This window comes from Curcuma longa, chromosome 9, assembly GCF_044706935.1.
Source record: "Curcuma longa cultivar G26 ecotype Majalengka, Jawa Barat chromosome 9, ITB_CL_G26_1.1, whole genome shotgun sequence".
Lineage (NCBI taxonomy): Eukaryota > Viridiplantae > Streptophyta > Magnoliopsida > Zingiberales > Zingiberaceae > Curcuma > Curcuma longa.
Genome location: NC_133869.1, coordinates 1,819,442 through 1,829,847, shown reverse-complemented (window position 1 = coordinate 1,829,847; position 10,406 = coordinate 1,819,442). Strand labels below are relative to the sequence as shown.

Sequence of the window (10,406 nt, the reverse complement as noted above, 5' to 3'; positions counted from 1 at the left end):
ATCAACATTAAGCCGCTGAAGAAGAGCATGGACCATGAACAGATGAGTAGGTCGAATAACGGCTAAGACTCGAGAAGTAATGGGTAAAATGCAATTGACTACTATCTTAAATAAGATGTAGTCAACTGCGGACATCCAAAGAGCTCGGAAAGCAGTGATACCGCCATCCGGTCCATCGGGACGGGGACGATGAAGAAGCTGCTGATGCATCAACTCAATAGTGATCTGATCAAAAGGTGGAGGGAGGATCTCGGGCAACATTGGGAAGCAGACAAAATCAGACTGTGTGGGTCGGCAACCAAGATAATCGGAGAGAATCCTATAGTTGAAATCAATGTTGGTTTTGGCTACCCGGGTCCGATAGTTAACACCATCAGTGGTGTGAAGATTGTTATAGAATTCAATGAGGCGATCAACATTGACCGCTCACTCACAGTATACCACAGATGCTAACCGATAATGTTCAATGATCTGATGGATCGAAAAATAATTATCATAGATGAATTGATAATCCACTGCCCGTGGAGGGATTAATTGAAAGGATGATTTGGCAAAAGCTTCCTGAAGGGCGGCATTTGGAAACCTAGAGTCTGTAGGAGGTTGTGGTCTAGGTAACGGTCGGGTAGGAGGTGGGGAAGACCGGGAGGTGCCCTCACCCGAGGGGTTTCCCTTAGTTTTCTTCCTATGGGTTTATAACGTAGACACAAACACCACAACACAAGAACACAACAAAAACAAGAAATAATCATTAGCATAGCTAAACAACCTTATACAGAAATGAAAAGGAAACAAGTTATACAGAAATGAAGAGGAAACGAGAGAAGGCAGTTACTTGGGTGCCATGTGTGGTGTTGACGGTGAGCAGAGTAACCGGGAGGAAGGAATAAGGAACGCAGCACCGCGAGGAAGGGGAAAAACTCGGTAGGGATGGAAAAAGGTTTAGGGTTTGAGGAGTCGGCGAGGGTGTTTGAACGGGTGAAGGTGTAAAACCGGGTGGGTGAATCGATCACCAATGCAAATTAATGCATGTTAATCGATCGACCGATCGATTAAAGCCATCATAATCGATTAACGAATCGATTAAAGGCTATTTTGTTCGATTTTGAGTAATCGATCAGAGGATCGATTACGCAGGACTTTAATCGATCAACCGATCGATCACACCCAAGGCTAATCGATTAATCGTAAATCGGCAATCGACGATTAATCGATCAACTAATCGATTGAGTGTGACCTTAATCAATTAAGGAATCGATTACAATTGAATCTGGGAAATCGGCACTCGACTCTTAATCGATCAACGGATCGATTAAGAGGGATGATAATCGATTGGTGAATCGATTACTGTTTTGTGTAATCGATCACCAAATCGATTAAATTGGGTTCTGTTTGATTTTTGAGATCGATTGTTAATCGATCAACCGATCAATTAAAATATGTTCTGTTCGATTCTAATTTATTTGTAATCAATCAACGAGTCGATTATGAATCTGAAACTTTCTGAAACTGAAAATCGTATCAGTTTCTGAAACTTTAAAATTTCTGAGAACAATCAGAAACTGAGACCTAAACCCATCCTAACCATCAGAAACCCTCAACACATCCTATGCCACACTCCATTGTGCCAAGTTCTGGATTGTCTCACTCGCTTGTGTGCCAAACTTTGTGCCAATTTTTGTATCAGTTCAATGCCAAGTTTTTGAAAACGAGTCATGAACAATTCTAGTTCTCAAGTTTCAGAAGTTTCAGAAAAACTATCAGAAATCCAAGTTTCTTAATTCATTAAACTAGTTCAGTTTCAAGGTCATGAAACCGTATGTGCCAAATTTCATATTTCAGTTTCTGTTTCTGTCTAGCACGAATCATAAATTTCTAAAAATGTATCAAATTCTATACTAGAGATCCAGGTTATGAAGAAGTCCAATTTCTGGTGTGCCAAGTGTCAAAAACCTATTCCAAATCATGAATCCCTAGCTCCTATCAATCTATGGTCCAAGTGATCTTCCAAAGGCAAATTCTTGCGTGCCAAATCAAGGAAACTCAAACATAGAAAACACAAGATCCAATCAATGAATTTGAACAATAGGATTTCAATAGGATTCCAGCCAAGTTTCCTTGACCGGAATGTACAAGTATGATCTAGGAACCAAATGCACATCAATTATACAATGGTATTCCCCATACTTGATTGATATATCGTCAACCTCATTATTCAAGGGATGCATGATACATTTTGAATAATTTGGTTGAACCTAGCATCTCACAGCATTTCTAGCAATACAAAAATATTTTGTTAAACCTTATAGTTTGTGTGAGATGTCCCCAAGTTACCCAAACAATTTGAATGACCATGAAGGGTTTTTGTTTCCTTTAATTGAAGAAAAACCTATGGTGCAGTGCACATTCCCAACTCCCTTCTTAAAAAGCTAAATTCACTTTCGGGGAGTGGTTTAGTGAAAATATCCGCTAGGTTTGACTTTGACTCTACATGTGAGAGTACAATGTCTACCCTAGCCACATGGTCTCTAATGAAGTGATGTCGCATTTCAATATGTTTTATCCTTGAATGATGGACCAGATTTTTTGTAAGATTTATGGTGCTTATGTTGTCACACAATACTTGTACACCCTTGTAGGATAATCCATAATCCTCTAACGTATGTATCATCCACAACAATTGCGATATACTCTCTCCCATGGCAATATACTCTGCTTCGGTCGTGGAGAGAGCCACACAATGTTACTTCCGACTTGACCAACTAACTAAGGATGATCCTAAAAATTGACAACCCCCACTAGTGCTCTTCCGATCTAACTTGTGTTGGTGCAAGAAGCACAGCATCTTGCCTTAGGTTTCGATGTTTGACAATGTACCTAAGGTCTGGTCAGTTTGACCAAGGGTTGACCCAAACAGGATCTGATGTTTGGGTGTGTGGATGTGAGCAAGTCTAGTCGGTTGACTAGCGAGAAGTCCTAGTTGGTCAAACTAGGCAGAGGAAGTCCTAGTTGGTTAAACTAGGCAAGGGAAGTCCTAGTGAGTGAAGCTGGGCAAGGGAAGTCCTAGTTGTAGGCTAGGCAAAGGAAAGTCCTGGTTTGGAAGATCAGGCAGAAGTCTTGACAGAGTCAACGTGCACCAGGTAAGATCTGGACTTGGTTTGGGTAACCAAGTTGCAGTAGAGAACTGGACGCGGTCTAGGTGACCAAGTTGCAGTAGAGAGCTAGACTTGGTCTAGGTGACCAAGTTGCAGTAGAAGACATGGACTGTAAGTCAGTTGCAGTGCAAATCCTGAGGGGCAAAGACAGAGCCGAGCACAAGTTCAACAAGTCTGGAGGACTTGGTTGGCATAAATTCTCCAGAATGGAGTGGGTTAGACTAACCCAGGATTTCGGTAGAAATCCGAAGTTAGACCCACAAGGTAAGGCTAGGTTGGCTTGGTTGTTTTAATGCTTGTTTTGCAGGAACCATAATACAGGGTCAACTTCAACGGGTCATAACTTTTGACTCGGGACTCAAAATGAGGCACGGTCGGATGCGTTGCGAAGATATTTCAGAGCTCTACAAAAAAGGTTTCTGGAGTCGACTCAGATTCTAGCTGGAGTTGACTCAGATGAGCAGATAACGAATGGGACGAATTTCTATCTGCCACGTAAGCTGTGTTGGTGCAAGAAGCACAACATCTTGCCTTAGGTTTCGATGTTTGACAATGTACCTAAGGTCTGGTCAGTTTGACCAAGGGTTGACCCAAACATGATCTGATGTTTGGGTGTGTGGATGTGAGCAAGTCTAGTCGGTTGACTAGCGAGAAGTCCTAGTTGGTCAAACTAGGCAGAGGAAGTCCTAGTTGGTTAAACTAGGCAAGGGAAGTCCTAGTGAGTGAAGCTGGGCAAAGGAAGTCCTAGTTGTAGGCTAGGCAAAGGAAAGTCCTGGTTTGGAAGATCAGGTGGAAGTCTTGGCAGAGTCAACGTGCACCAGGTAAGATCTGGACTTGGTCTGGGTGACCAAGTTGCAGTAGAGAGCTGGACTTGCTCTAGGAGGACAAGTTGCAGCAGAAGACTGGACTGTAGGTCAGTTGCAGTTAAAGTCCTGGGGGGCAACGACAAAGCCGAGCACAAGTCCAACAAGTCTGGAGGACTTGGTTGGCATAAATTCTCCAGAATGGAGTGGGTTAGACTAACCCAGGATTTCGGTAGAAATCCGAAGTTAGACCCACAAGGTAAAGCTAGGTTGGCTTGGTTGTTTTAATGCTTGTTTTGTAGGAACCATAATGCAGGGTCAACTTTAACGGGTCATAACTTTTGACTCGGGACTCCAAACGAGGCACGGTCAAATGCGTTGCGAATCCCTTTCAGAGATCTACAAAAAAGGTTTCTGGAGTCGACTCAAATTCGGGCTGGAGTCGACTCAAGAGGCTGGAGTCGACTCAGAAGGCCATTTGAGTCGACTCAGACGGGAGATAACGAGCAGAATGAAGTTTTATCCGCCACGCAAGCTGGAGTCGACCCAGATTGACATCTGAGTCGACTCAGGAGCAGTATATAAGGCCGTGAACGTGCAGAAGCAATGTATTCAAGTTATTAGCCTCCAATCTCAGAAGTGCTACCGCCGAACGCGAACGGGACCAGATAACTGCCGTCGGAGAAGATCCAGGAGGAGCGTTTGTCGCTCAGGACCTCTCAGATCCGGCCGCACAATTTGGTTCTTTTACTTACTGCATTTATTTTATTATTTGTTTATTCTTCTATTGACTGTAAGACAGGTTTCTCCGCCTCCGAACAAGGTTCGGGAAGGAGACCATTAGTGGACGGGCGTTGCCGTACATAGGCCTTGGACGTACTAACCCTGGGGGGTTAGGAACCAAGTAAATCCCCGCGTGTCTTTCTGGTTGTGTTTAATTTCCGCTGCCAAGTGTTTTTACAGAGAACGATTTTCAACGAACGCCGCGCTATTCACCCCCCCCCCCTAGCGCTAATCCAGATCGTACAATTGGTATCAGAGCAAGGTGCGCTCTCGATTGGACTAACCGCCAAGGGAGCAAGACAGCGAAGATGGAGGGGCAAAATAGTAAGTTTTTAAATATTAATTTTAAATTCCATATAATATGTTTTAAGTGCAGGGAGAGAGGACACTACAAAAATAAGTGTCCTACTCGTAAGATTCGGACGGCACCACCGGCGGCAAAGGGGCAACCGATGCCAGGAGCCCGGAGAAACAAGGACCACATCCAGTGCTTCAAGTGCCACAAGTTCGGTCACTACAAGAACCGGTGCCCGGAGAAGAAGACGGCGAAAAAGCCTTCTGAATTGGGGGAAGCGATCTTTCCGGTAAGTTCGCAAATTTACGATAATACCCCTAGGTTGCATGATCATGCTAGAATTAATTTTTCTGCAAATTTAGAAAATTTAGATAATTTAGGAAATTCAGAAAATTTGAACAATTCAAACCCTAATTCAAATAATTTGAAAAATTCTAATCTAGATCCTAAAATTAAGGATAACTCATCTAACCTAGATAAATTAATTAATAAATCCGAATTAAGTAATAATTTAACTAATTCAAATTTAACCAAGTCAATTATTAAAAATTCAAATCTTAATAATTTAGATTTATCTCAAATAAATAAAAAATTAGACCAAGTTTTTAACTCATCCAACCAAGATAATGATAAACTTAATGATTCAACTTTAAATAATTTAATAAATCCGAAAATTAATAAAAATTCAAACGAACAAGATAAGAATAATAAAAATCAAGATAATTTGACTATTTCAAATTTACCAAGTAATTCGAAACTAAAAATTCAAGATAATCCTACTAATAAGAAAAATTCAAAACCTATCAAAGTTAATAATAATTCAAATTCAAATAATTCGAAATTAAAAATTCGTGATAATCTTAATAATAAGAAAAATTCAAATTTCAACAAGATAAATACTAAAATTAATTCAAAATTGAATAATAAAATTAATTATAATTCTGTATCTTTTAATTATGACACATTAAAGAACTCTACTTTAAGTGAAGAAAAATTATATTCAATAATAATTAACTTAACTAAGAAAATAGTTAAAACCGAAGACGAGACTAAATCACTCCAAAAGAAGATAGGACTTCTCAAGAAGAATTTAAAATAAATTAAAATTCTAATAATTCCAAAAAAAAATTTAAAATCTAAAATTCAAAATTAAATCCTAAAATTTAGGAAAACAAATTTTAACAATTCAAATCAAATCTAAATCTAATTCAACAAATTAATCTAATCCAATAATAATTCAAACCTAAATTAATAATTCTTAATTAATAATTTAAATTCGAAATTAATTAAAATTAACCAAAACTCGAAATTAAATCAAAATTCGAAATTAATTAAATTGCAAGGATTGAGCCTCGGGGAGCCATCCTTACGATTAACCTAATTAAAATAATCTTCAAAATTAATTAAATAATTTTCAAAATTAAATAATCTTCAAAATTAATTAAACAATTTTCAAAATTAAATTAACACTTAAAAGCTATGAACCTAATTAAGATAAATTACTGTAATTATAAAACTAAAATAAAATATTACCAAATGAAACATAAAATTAAATAAAACTCAAAATGTGTCAAAGTGGGTTGACACGTTCGCGGGTCCACACGAAATGTATCAAATCGAGAATTTGATACATTCTTAGAAATAAAAAATTATTGACTAAATTGTTTGACTCATGCATACTTGCCATGACATGCATCCGCCTTATTTTAAATGCATATACCATGTCATGTCATCATATTTACTTAACGTTTAATCTAGAACGGTTAGTTAAGGACACATGAGTGATTGACTGTCACGACCCGAGAGACGGCCGTCCGAAAAATTTCGACAGCATCTCCCCTGTATCTATGACAATTCCCTGGATACATACACATATATAAGGCCTACACGGCCAATCCATAACATGCTATAGATTTATACAAGTACAGAAACATAAATGTGACCCACACGGTCACTCAATACATCCTACTATATATGTAATGCATCCGAAAAACTACTAACGAATAAAACTCGTTAAATCTTCGCAAAGAAGATAATAAGCAGCGGAAAACTCCATATAGCAAAGTCTCGAGCAGAGAACGAAATCCAAAATCACATATACTCATAAAAGCAAGTAATAAAACCCAAAGTATCATCACAATGCATAAAACTCCACTGTAAGCAAGTAAAACCACTACAGAGACACAAGAACCAATACATAAGTCCACAATACAAATGTATCATGATCTGCTGTGAGATGCTCAGACTGGCAGGATCTCCTCGGCATCAACTGTAGTCTCCTACCTGATATCTGGGAAGACAGAAAAATCCCAGAGTCCAAATGGTGAGTACAAATATACTCAGTGGATAATCAGAAAGAAGTACATGCTCAAAAAGGTAAATCATAATAGAGCAGGTATGAAAGAGGTATAACAGTAAGCAACAGGAGACTAGTGTAAGGAACAGTAACTCCTACAGGTATCATATAAGCAATGTCATATCTCAGGTACATATAATAATCCACATGCATGATCATGTTATGCAATGCGTCAATCAAGTATCAAACAAGTGCACAATCACTTCATAATGTAACACATGCAAATGAAAGGTCCAATGCATGTATACAAATCTCAAAATGCAAATGTGTGCATATGATACATCAATCTCCAACCTCTGCCGCACCCCATATATATATATATGAGCCGGAGGATGGGCATGGCTATGGATCCAGCACTACAACAAAGTAGTCCGGTAGCCAAAGTAGGTAGCCCCGTCATGGCTACGTACTATACCTATGGCCAGTGCTGTCCTCAATGCTCGTCCAGAGTAAACACTCTCGGCTGCAGCGTGAAGGCCATACAACCGGGCTATGGCTGCAGCGTGAAGGCCATACAGCTCACATAGCCAGACCGAGTACCACCCTATCATGGTGTCGAGATCAAGCCACTGACTCAGCTGCAGCGTGAAGGCCATACAGCTCGACTGCAGCGTGAAGGTCATACAGTCACCATCACCGTGATGGAAGGGTAATAACCACCTATATCGCTATAGGCCAACTACCGGCACGATACACCCCTTCGGGATTTACAATCGAGCCCATGCGTCATGATGACATGAACAAGTCAGAACAATCATCCTCTACCATGTTAATTAACACCGTGTTAATTAACATGCGTAGGTACTAAAGAAGGAACCCTACTGATCATAAGTATCAAAATGATGATGATCGTATAATAGAAATAGACATAACCAACCTAATCATAAGTAAACGATGATCTCAAATATCAAGGTATCAACAGAACTGAAGCTAAGGTCAAAGAAATAAGATCAAGCATGTGATAAACAGGAGTATCATAAGCGTCTAATCTACCAGCAAGTATAAGAGCATGATAATAACCTAATCTGTAGAAATGAAAGAAAGCATGTACTGAAAATAAGAAAGGAACTGTATTGACTCAATACAGTAGACTATCCACCTGTAACCGCATGTCGAATAGAACCTCCAAAATATATCCTCGTATAGGATAAGATCCTATAATCGCTCAGGGTCCTGCAAAAGAGTAATAACTCTAAATGCAATGATACATCAAAGAAACCCTAATCTAACCAAAGAAAACTCTAAGGGTTACTTTAACCCTCTTTAACTAACCGTAACTCGAGTTAGATTAATCTAATCTTTAGGTCGATATTAACAAAGGTTTAACTAATTAATCAATCAAACATAAGCTAATCAATCAACCTTAGGTTAGATTAGTCCAATCTTTAAGTTGATACTAATAGAGATTAACTAATTAATTAATTAATTTCATTATTCAATTAATATAGTTAATTCTCCATTTAATCAACCCTAAGTTAACCCACGTTAGATTTAATAGGCATTAACCTAACTAAATCAATCATGGTTAATTAGATCCGAGTTTAGGTTATCTATTAACACAATGTAACTAATTAATTGATTAATTATATTAACCAATTAATTAATTAATTATATTAACTCATTAACCCAAATGATTTCAGGTTTAATTAAACCTAAACTAATCAATCCAACCTTAACCAGCTTAATCATGGTTGGTTAGATTCAAACTAAGGTTAACAACTCCATAATCAATAAATCAATTACAATCTTAATCCAAGGATCATAAACAGAACTTCACCGATCCCTATCCTAACCATAGAGCAAATCCAAACACAATCATCATCATATAGGTTGAACTACAAGGACCTACTTACAAGAACTTACCTTTGATTCAATTGCCTTTGCCCTATCTGTGTTCTTGATCTTGGTTACTGTCGACATCAACAAACCAACTCCAATCAAAAATTTGCTAATCAACCACATCTAAACCAACATCAAGAGGACTTACCTTTAGATCAAACCATTTCAAGTCCTAATCCAAGCCCCGATCTCAGATCTGAGCCCAATTCATCATTCAAACCTTAGCTCTAGATTCTGTTCCAAACAGGAACAAACAAAACTCAATAGTACAGTAACACATTACCATCGACAAGATCATCCAACCCACAACAAAAATACACCAAAGCAAGGAATGAATCTCACCTCTAATCTCCAATCAACCGTAGGATCCAAGATCCGACTCCAACCCACGATCCGGCTTCTTCTTCTTCTTCTTCTTCACTCACTGCCGAACCAAGAGAACGAAATCAAGTTTCTGAAATCCGATCATAGATCTAAGGCTAAATCGAAATCCAAATCATATAACTCAAGGTCTAAGATCAAGAACCCTTACCAATTGTTTCTTCTTGCCCTAACTCAATTTCCTCAAAATCGGCTGAAACCAAAGCTCGATTTGATCGGCTCACAGCACATGAGCTGTGGAGGAGAAGACGATCCAAGATCAGGGAAGAATCGAGGCCAAGCTACAAGACTCAACCCTAGAAATAGAATTCTAAGTGATCCCTTACCAATCGTCTTCTTTTCTCTCTTGATCCGCCCGATATACTTCTTCTCGTGTCGCCGTCGCCTCGCGGTTTTCCGGCCACAACCGCTGCGAATCGCCAGTTACCCTCGACGCTATTGCTCCCTTGAACCGCTTCCCAGTCGCCGGCGACCACTCATGCTCGTGGAAGAGGAGAACAGAGAGTCGCGTGAATGAACAGAGACAAGGAATCGCGGGTACTGTAGTTTCCTTAACGGATCCGGGTTAACGGGTTAAATATACCAAGATCTAATAACCAATTAACCCTTTAATCATTTAACCTTTAGGAATGAACCAAATCACTGTAGTGAACCGGGTATCTTGGTTCGCTTGGTTCACTAACCAATCGAACTCCGATTTAACCCAAACCAGTTTTGCTCAATTCGTCTTCGGAAGACGAATCTTTTCATCCTTTTTATTTTGTCAAAATCTCTTCCATTACGAACCAAACCAAGTT

At 39.0% G+C, this 10,406-nt stretch overlaps 1 long non-coding RNA gene across 1 annotated transcript; it reads right to left on the bottom strand.

Moving 5' to 3' along the window:
* Positions 1 to 7,035: 7,035 nt before the first annotated feature.
* On the bottom strand, positions 7,036 to 10,107 carry LOC141834341 (uncharacterized). Its single transcript, XR_012602315.1, has 7 exons — positions 9,936 to 10,107; positions 9,761 to 9,843; positions 9,571 to 9,652; positions 9,377 to 9,462; positions 9,253 to 9,299; positions 8,489 to 8,562; positions 7,036 to 7,323 (listed from the first exon to the last, which is right to left on the bottom strand). It is a non-coding gene; the product is annotated as an uncharacterized LOC141834341 (long non-coding RNA).
* Positions 10,108 to 10,406: the final 299 nt, after the last annotated feature.